This window comes from Carassius gibelio, chromosome B24 (assembly GCF_023724105.1).
Source record: "Carassius gibelio isolate Cgi1373 ecotype wild population from Czech Republic chromosome B24, carGib1.2-hapl.c, whole genome shotgun sequence".
NCBI lineage: Eukaryota > Metazoa > Chordata > Actinopteri > Cypriniformes > Cyprinidae > Carassius > Carassius gibelio.
The window spans coordinates 11,013,818-11,023,847 of NC_068419.1; the positions used below are offsets into that span (position 1 = coordinate 11,013,818).

Below are 10,030 nucleotides of genomic sequence, written 5' to 3' on the forward strand. Positions count from 1 at the left end.
TTGAAATCAGCCCCTCGAATTAAAGCACACCCTTAACCATACGATATGAATGATAGCGGGAAACGGAGAAGGGGGTGGGCATTCAAATGCCTCCCGAGTCGGCCTTTTGTTAACTTTAAACGACTGTGGATCCATTTAGTTAACCCAGCACAGCCCGGGGGCACATTTCATTATTGGGGCTCTCTCAGGGTCCCTAATTGGGAAACGCTGTTGTTGCGGCGGCACCTGCGGTTGGCCCGCACGTTGTTGTAGCCTTGGTAACAACACAGTGTTGAGGTCCTGCCAAACTCAGCCCTTCTTCTCGTTCTTACACACACAAACACTTATACACATTCCCCAAAGTCCCTGTAAAGAAAGAATATAAGGCACACCGAAACCAGCATGTAGTGTTCAGAGTTGCTGAGTTCTGTGTTTGTGGTCAAGTATGAATCTGGGGCAACTTGTCATGCTGGTACTGCATTGAATATTTCGCAATATAGGTTAATTTTTTAAGGTCAGTTCTGCATAGGCAAATGCCTTGGTTTTTAAAATGATGGTTGTTCCTGTTATCATCGAGTTGTTTTAGTCAATTAAAAACATATGCAATGATGAGTTTGCACAGCAACGTGACGTGAGCGCGCTAATAGCCTAAAGTTTGCAGCAAAAATTACCGTGACTGTGTTGGGCGAAAATAGTAAGTAGATATTTGAATTATTTACTAATAAACTAGTGTTTTATGTGTCAGTGTCGCAATGAAGTTAATGATCCTGACTCGCCATCTCATCATTGGATGTGCAAATCAAAATGAAATGAATATTTATGGATCACATAATAATGAGTATTTGTTTTGGATTTGAATTATATTGTTTTGTAGCTATTTAAAGCTTTCTATACAGGTACATGTCAATAAATTAGAATGTCATGGAAAAGTTCATTTATTTCAGTAATTCAACTCAAATTGTGAAACTTGTGTATTAAATCAATTCAATGCACACAGACTGATGTAGTGTAAGTCTTTGGTTCTTTAAAACTAAAATTTTGATATGCTTTAAGTATTTTATATATATATATATAAATATAAATGTGTGTGTGTATATATATATATATATATATATATATATATATATATATATATATATATATATATATATATATAAATATAAATAAATATAAATGTGTGTGTGTGTGTGTGTGTATATATATATATATATATATATATATATATATATATATATATATATATATATATATATACACACACACACACATATATAATTTTTTTGCCATGTCATAATTACAACATTGTATGACATAGTCTCATATGATGCTTTTAAGTTTCTTCATATTGTTAGTATCTGATAACACTAAATCAGTAAAAGAATAAAAATCGCACTATGAAAGATCTCCATGATTAGCCTGTTTTTGCACTGTTTTTCCCTGCTTGAGCCCTTTTGTCCAATGAATGGATGACCTTAGCACATGTGTGGTTTTGTTTACTGTTTCTGGTCCTCTTGCAAAAAAGGACTGTGTGAAAGAGTGAACTGCACCAAAAAAATAAAAATAAATAAATAAATTTGTATTTGGTCCAGACCGAAGCAAGTGGACTAGCAGACTTTCCTGGTGTGAATACACCCTGACTAACCAATTTGCTTAAGTGAATCAAATACATACAATGAAATTGTGTTGTCCAATTCCAAAACAAATGACCTGCTCTTGTGAACCTGTTGTAATAAATCAAAAAGAAGTTCTAGTGAATTAAAAAATAGTTGGCAACTGATGTTGTCCAAATCCCAAAATTTTAGGAACCAGTATTAGTGAATCAAAAACATCAAGTACATCCTGTGTTGTTCAATTCCCCAATGAATGACTCTTATGAACCAGTTCTAGTGAATCAAAAACATACAGCACAGCCAGTGTTGTTTAATTTCTGAACAAGTTACTCTTATGTACAAGTTTGTTTACGTGAATTGAACAGATACAGCACAAACACTTTAGCCTTATACCTAAACAAACTAATCTAATGGTGCTTTTCCACTGCATGGTATGAGCTCGGTACGGTTCACTTTTGGGGGGTTTTCCACTGGGTACAGTACATGGTACCGGTACTTTTTTTAAGTACCACCTCAGTCGAGGTTCAAAGTGAACCGTATCGTTACCAAATCATGACGTGTAAACTCTGCTGATCACAGATTGGCTGGAGAGAATCATCACAACCTGCGTCACTGAACTTTCGACACAAACACAAAAGAACCGCTAGAAGGATTGAATACAACTGCTTTGAATGAACGCTCCTTGTTTTAGGAACCAAAACTTTTTACGTAAGTACAGACGTTCCTCTGTCGATAGCAAAAGAGCGGATTCAGCGAGAGCTTGATGGGAGTCACGGCAGTAGAAGCGTCGCAACTATAACGACATGTGAATAATCCCACCCAGTCTAAAGTGATACTAAACTGCAGTGGAAACGCAAACCGAGCAGAGTCGAGCCGTGTCGTACCGGACTGAGCCTTGCCGAGCCGAGTCGTACCACGCAGTGGAAAAGCGCCAAAATAAACTGGTTCTTTCTGGTAATTCAAACATAAAGTTCACTGCTATTGCGACACATAACTGTGTAGTTACTGACAAGTTGTATATATTGCATTGTTTAACAAAACATACACATCACACCTTTTATCAATAGGTCATCAAAATAATAATTGAAATGTCTTTTACGTTTACGTTTTTTGCTTGTTATATATTGTTATTCAATATTTAGACCATAGCAGGCCTCAGGCCCTCAGTTATATTTATGCCTCTATAAACACACCATTTGCAATTATTGCTTAAAATGAATTATTATTGATATGATCTCATTAATTTGCCAGTGGAATTCGATTTCTTGCTTAAAAGTACTATAAGAATTTGTCCAGGGAACTATAAAGAATCCAGAATCATTAAGAGAACCAGAATCAGGTGTATTCATTTAATCCATTTCTGTTTAAAAGCTATTCACAGTCAGTCGTTTTACATTTAGCCTCGTTTCACGTTTTTTTCTTGGTCAGTACTTTACAGCTAAATCTGATCTACTAAGTATCTGCTCAAATATTTTTCTCATCTATCCAAGTACAAAGATGGTAAGAGAAAATGGTCATCAAAATGTTACTTACTAATATAATCACACACAAAAATTCCTGCCCTAGCAGGTTGTGCTTCATGTCATTTGTGTCATTTGTGTTAGTCATTTGTGTTTGTCACACCAGTTGTGCTAAATACTTCTCATTTCAAAAAAAAAAAAAAAAAAATCCTACTAATATTCCTGTTGAACAGCTTCTGTGTATGGATAAATCGGTGGCAGTGTTTCCCAGTTATTATGGGTAGTTCTATTTAAAGGAAGAAACATACTTTGCAAGCATGTCAGTTCAGTAATAAGGAAGTACTCTGCTTTAACGGGAAACTTTACAGTGTGTTTGGTTTCCTTTTCTCAGAGTGTGTGACGTCTTAAAGGGGTTTCCGTCACTGTCTGTTATCTCCGCCTATTTAGGTGGAAACTGATATTTAGCCATGGGAAAGTTATTTGGAAAAAACCTTCTGTGTGAAGTGAGGAACACACAGACCTGTTTATGAGAAAGAGGAAAAGAAAAACTAATATGAACTTGAACTCAAAAAGTTACAGACACTCAACAGATTTCATATGGTGTATATACGATCAGATCAGCAGATTAGAAACAATATTAAAGTCACAAAAATGCACAGACTTCACTATGTTTTTGCTAGTGATATCCGAGTGCATGCAAAACAATCTCTAATCAACAGTCTCCCCTTGTTATTGTGGGGGTTTTCATGTGCAAATATGCATGCAGAGGGATTGTCGTTCACTTATCAGCCTTGTAAAAACTTGCTGTTGAACTGACAGCTGACTTCTCCGCACTGAAGCCACAGCAGTGCTCAAGGAAAGCACGTGTGCTGCATGTAAACACTTCAATAAGGAAGTGCTGCAGTGCTGCTGACATGACCTGATGTACACTCGACGCTGTATTGACTTCTGCTGGCTTATCTGTGGTGCTCTAAAAGATATGGCCATTGCACAGGAGCTTCAGCAAGGTGTTTTGGAAATGCTGTGAAAATAAGCAATAAAGTCAATATACTGTACTATCTATTTTATGAATCATTTATTTATTTATCTGTTTTTACTTTTGTAACAATGTACAATCTTAATTGTCACATTGATCATTGATGTGTCATTGTTGACTAAAATAACATAAAATCTTATTGACCCCAGCTAGACTTTTGAACAATAGTGTACATTATTGAATGGGAATTTACATTTTGTACCAAATATTGCTTGTCCAATGTAAACTAAAGTGCATAAAGGTTTTACGTAATCATAATAATAAATAAAAAATAATAAATAAAAAAATCACTTTAAAAATTGCTAGTAAGTTTCACAAATATTTAGATATTTACTAATAAAACATTGAATGTAGTTTAACATTTTGAAATTGAAAGTCTGAAATATTATTGTTTCTTTCCCAAACATACTATAAATCTATAAAGGACCAGGAATGTAACTTAAAATTTAAATGTAGAATCAATTTAGCAATTTAATAATTCAAACACAAAAATGTATATAAATAAATAACTTTTTAAACGGACAAATTAATAGACATTTAAAGTTGTTTATTTAATTCTTTTGTTTTGAAATAGTTAAAACAATAAAAACATAATTTTTAAATGACAGATTTAATAGACAAATTTAGAACTGTTTATTTAATTCATGTTTTGAAATGTAGATTAATTAAACAATAAAAGGTACAGTAATAAATCATTTTCATTGTTGCTTTTGCAAATGCTTTTCTTTGCCGTTTTGCCAAATACTTTTCTTTATCCATTTGTCAATCGGGTTACAAAATGCAACTTTATTTACAATTTAAAATTATTTTTTTTACAGTGTGCATTTGCATATTGCTTGAATCCTCACACATTGCATTTGCATATATCAAAATAAACAAGGTTGCTAATCTGGAACATCTGATCAGATTTTAAAAAGTTTCATTTTAATTCCAAATGTGTGAGAGCAATTGCATGAGTGTTAATTAAAAAATGCATGAACGTTAATCTCGCAAACACTGTAACTATCTATAAAAGTCTGTCGGCGTGTTACAAGAACAGAGATCATCTGACCACACACTGAGAGATAGGCCTCTGTTCTGTTGTTTCTGCTGAGATGTTGAACACTGATGAATGATCAGCGAGGAGATCACACTCCGTCGTGAAACTACAAAGATCTTTAACGCTGGTGGGGGGTTGGTCAGAGTCAGCCACTGTCTGGGATCTACGGCCATTTTAATCCACCTGTCACTCATCATTAACCTTTGCAGCTTTAAATTCATGACCCTCCGTTCACTTTTTACCGTGTTCTTGTTCAGAGATGGTATGAAAGAGGTTTGTCTGAAGCATTAAGCTATGAGAAATTAACCTGTTATTTGGTCCCTAATAATTCAAATTAACTTGTTCTCTGTTATTTGTATCCCTAGATCCACAGCTTGTTACATCACATAACCTGGATCAAATTTACAAGAGTCTACAGTACACCAAATAAAAATAAAATAAAGACATTTCAAATTCAATTGTAAATTCCACAAATCAATCAGCAAGTAAAACATTAAATTAAACATGGGATTTTGAAGAAGAATGACTGAAACAGTATTTTCTTATAAAATGTGCTCCATTAATCTTTGTTAAATTTACTTTACTCTCTCTCTCTCTCTCTCTCTCTCTCTCTCTCTCTCTCTCGCTCTCTGTGTATTGATAAATACTTAGTCTATAACAAACTGTAAATCAATGTGAACAATATTGAATAAAATCCCTCCGGGACAGACTCGTGAAGGCATTCGTTTACAGCCTTGCAATGTTGCTAAGTAAACAAAACCAGTTGAGTCTTCTCTTTTTCTCTCTTTTTTTTTCACCCCTCCTCAGCTGCCAAAGACATGCACAGAGAGTCTGTGGAGAAAAACACACACACACACACACACTGAGGGCAGGGTCAGTATAATGAGTGTTTGTTGGAACTGAAAGGAACTATTGGAAACGGTGAGTGTCTAGTCATGGTGCGGATGCGACCGAGAAAATACCAGCACAAGAGCATATTTTAAAAGTATTCCATATTTATATATAAGGACCCAATTATTTAACTCTTTCATATCTGAGTTTTAAGGAAAGTTCTAACGTGAAAGAAAAAACAAACAGTTCTTTGTCTTTTTACCCCGTGACAGAGTTCCGGAGGGAACATAGGCTTCACGTTTCGGAGCTCGTCTTCAGAGAGAGAGAGGGGTGGAAAACAAGTAAACTCTCCTTTAATGGGCATCTGATGATGTCATATCACTGGCTGGATCCGTCTGTCTCTGAGTGAGGCAGAAGCTCTGGAGTAATTGGTTGGCGGTGAGTTGGGGGAAGGGTGTCTCCGCTCTCCTCCGCCTGCAGATTAACCCCTGTGTCTAACTCAGTTTTGGATTCTCTGTCTTTTAATCTCCAATTTATATGCTTAATTATTCAGAAGGGGCACAAGTTAGTGCTTCTGTACAGAATGTTTTGTGCGTTTTGTGACACTGCTGCTGTGACCCATCCAATAGTGTGCAACAGTCAGGTTCCAGAAGTTATAACTTCATACATTTTCTCCATGGGGAGATCGATTTTGACAATGACTTACAAATATTTTAAGACAGCGCTATTGCGAGTTTGTTAATCAGTTGAAAATGCTTTTGATGAAGCCATCTGTTGAAATCATTTTTTAACAGTGGAATGTTCTGTGAAAACTACATTACCCACGATGCTGTCTCCCTACCTTCTCTGAATAATTAAATATTTGACTAGGCCTATATGTGACCATGGACAACAAAAACCTTAAACCTTAACCTAAAGTCTTAAGGGTAAATCTTTTTTTAAATGAAGATTTACACATCATCTGAAAGTTGAATAAATAAGCTTTCCATTGATGTATGGGTTTGTAAGGTCAAAATTTGGCCGGGGTATAACTCTTTGAAAATCTGTAATCTGTGGGTGCAAGCAAATCAGAATACTGGGAAACCTGCCTTTAAAGTTGTCCAGATGAAGTTCATAGCAATGCATATTACTAATCGTAAATTAAGTTAAGATATATTTACATTAGGAAATTTACTAAATATCTGGAACGTGATCTTTACTTAATATACTAATGATTTTTGGCATAAAAGCAAATTTTGGTTACTGGTATATAATTTTTTTTTAAACTTCAGTTATGTCATTTACATAAAATTTAAGTTCCCTCACTAAACAGTGCCATTGAGTACAAAGTCTTGTACCTTTGTCTTTTTGTATGATCTTCAAATACTTGCTTAAAATAAAAGTTTGTAGTGTTGTGATTCACCTTGTAGCTGGTTGGCTTGGCTCAAACGATTTAACACTTTTTTTTATAATCACTGTATGAAAAATGAATGTAAAAAAGCTTGCGTAACAAGTTCTGCTGAAAAAGTGGGTGGGTAATAATGCATTCTGTTTCCGATCAGGGTTGGAATTTTCTGAAAATTCTAAAAAATGTACCTTAAAAATTCTGTGTGTATTTGCTTAGTTTTATTCTGCTGTCAGCACACATCGTTCTGTAATACTCAAAAGTTGTTGCTACTCTATAATCAGGAGCGGTAAGAATACAGGACAACTGTAAGGCAATAATTGGGTTCCCAGTGAATAGCGGATCCAGAAGTGTCAGCACTTGTCTCATCCACAGGTGACCAGCTGCCCAGCTTTGTCTGGTCTCACTCCTTAGGGACAGCTGAGGCCATCAATCTGTTCCCAAAAACCCTGTACTTCACCCTGACTCCTGTGAGCACCCCTCTCTTTCTCAATACGCACTGGAAGGCTTTGTCCTGGGGACCTATCACTGGTTTCCCCTAATTAATTTGACAACTCTTGTGAGGGTGTTTATTTCTGCTTACTTCCAAAAGCATTTTCTGAGATATTAAACAATTAAACAAACTTAAATGGATAGTACACCCAGAAAAAGTAATTGAATTTTTTTAAATTATACTTTTTTGTGTGTGTGTGTGTGTGTGTGTGTGTGTTATTTTTCTTTATTCTGTGAAACAGAAAATGTGAATTTTTATCCTGAGTATCCTCAATTAAAAACAAATGAAGCTGGGGTAGTCAAGTTTAATTTAATTTAATTTTATTTTATTTTAAGATGAAGAGTTCCCAGTATATTATTCAAAAAAATATTTAACCTTTTAAAAAACATTTTTTATTTTATTTCTATTTATTGGAAATGTAGAGCTCCCAGTATGTTATTCAAAACATATTTAACATTTTAAAGATTTGTTTTATTTATTTTAGTTTCCAGTATGTTATTCAAAATGTTAATTAAACTTTTTTTTTTTTTCATGTTTGGGATGGACACTTTTCATGAATTCAGCTTGTGAGGTTTGGAATAACATGAGAACGACTATATATTTACAGAATTGTAATTTCTGGGTGAACTTTCCCTATAAAACCTGAATGTGAATGTGCACACTCCAGTGTGCACTTGTTTTGTAATGTATGCACTGAGGTATATGAGCCCGGCTCAGTAATGTGTGAATCAGTTCATGGGAGGTGCTGCTAAGAACACGTGCAGCAATGGCTTTTTTTCTCCCTGCAGATGGTAAGCATTGAGGGCCATTATTGTTCTCGATGTGGGGCGTCCTCTGCGGTAAAGTCTCTGGCACACTTTTAAAGACATAGTGGGTAATATATGCAGGCCTGAGCCAGTGGCCCTGGCAAAACCATTCCCCTCCCCCCCCCGAGGCTTCTTTTCTTGGAAGAGCAGACAAACATTTGTGAGTATCAGTCTTCATCCCTTGAACTTTTTTTTTCCACTTTGGGAATTTGTGATTAGTTCTTTCATAACCTTTTATCAGTATTATTGCATGTAACAGTGATGCCTTTCTTTGGAAGCAAACTGTGTTTCTGTTTCTCTTTTTAACAGGTTTTGTCAACTAAAGACCACAGTGACACAGCAAGAGTCAGCCAATATCTTCAACACTAACAGATATTCGTGGTTTTGCTGGCAGGAGTTTAGTAGAGATGTGACAAAGTACCAAAAGGCTGACTATCTAGATATGCTTGAACGGTGTCTAAAAGCATGTAGGCGACAGCCAAGTTAATCAGGAAGAGACGATCTACAGGACATTCCAGCTTTGTTGTCTCAACACGTGCACTAGGTAAACCAACACTGATGAATCATGCCAAAAATCAGAAGTAAACACCTATTAGCAACATGAACACAGAAGCAATCAGCAACATTAACTATAAAGGTGCTCAAGAGTAGTGATTTGTACAGCTTAGTCGAACAGTTTAGTTTGTGTATTGCAACAACAGCATGCCATGTGATTCTCAGCATGCCATCAGACCTGCCTATTTGTTTTGGGCTGGAGAATAATAATGTGCTTTACAGGACCCCGAGGACCGAAGCCCCTTAAAATGAGGTCTGTGATCCTGTGTTCGATTAATACACTCAGTACACAAAAACTAGCTGTCTCCACCCAAACATTTTACACCTGTGTTGATACTGGCAGCACTCCCTTTTCTCTAGAAATTGAAAGTTTGCTCCTCCTAAACACGTCTGGGCTGTACACCATACTGATAAATACTGCATTAGTGGAGTTCTGTGTCATGCAGGCGTGCGCGGTTAATGATGACACAGCTGTGACACTTCGGAGATGGTTTAGATAGGAGGGGACGTGATGTTCAGTCATACCTTAAAATGACTGTGATTCACCCTGAGCTTGCCTTCGGCCCCACTCTAACCTTTTTAATAAACGTTTACAAATGTAATCAAATTACTTATTCATTATATGTTTGAAAGTTTGCGTCTATGTAGCACGTCTGCCACAACCTGACCAATGAATAAGGCAATAGTTTTACAAGTTTTACTACTGAATGATGCAAACGTGTAACAGGATTTACTACTAAATGATGCAAAGGATTTATGACTCATTAATTCAGTGGAGGCTGACTCAGGAAATTATGAATAACAACCACACAGACAACATCAAACTCCATATATTTA

General features: G+C 35.8%; 1 long non-coding RNA gene across 1 annotated transcript; it reads left to right on the forward strand.

Annotated features, from left to right (window-relative positions):
* The first annotated feature begins 4,628 nt into the window (after window positions 1-4,628).
* Window positions 4,629-9,814, forward strand: LOC128013378 (uncharacterized). Its single transcript, XR_008183303.1, has 3 exons — window positions 4,629-7,809; window positions 8,621-8,798; window positions 8,948-9,814. It is a non-coding gene; the product is annotated as an uncharacterized LOC128013378 (long non-coding RNA).
* Window positions 9,815-10,030: the final 216 nt, after the last annotated feature.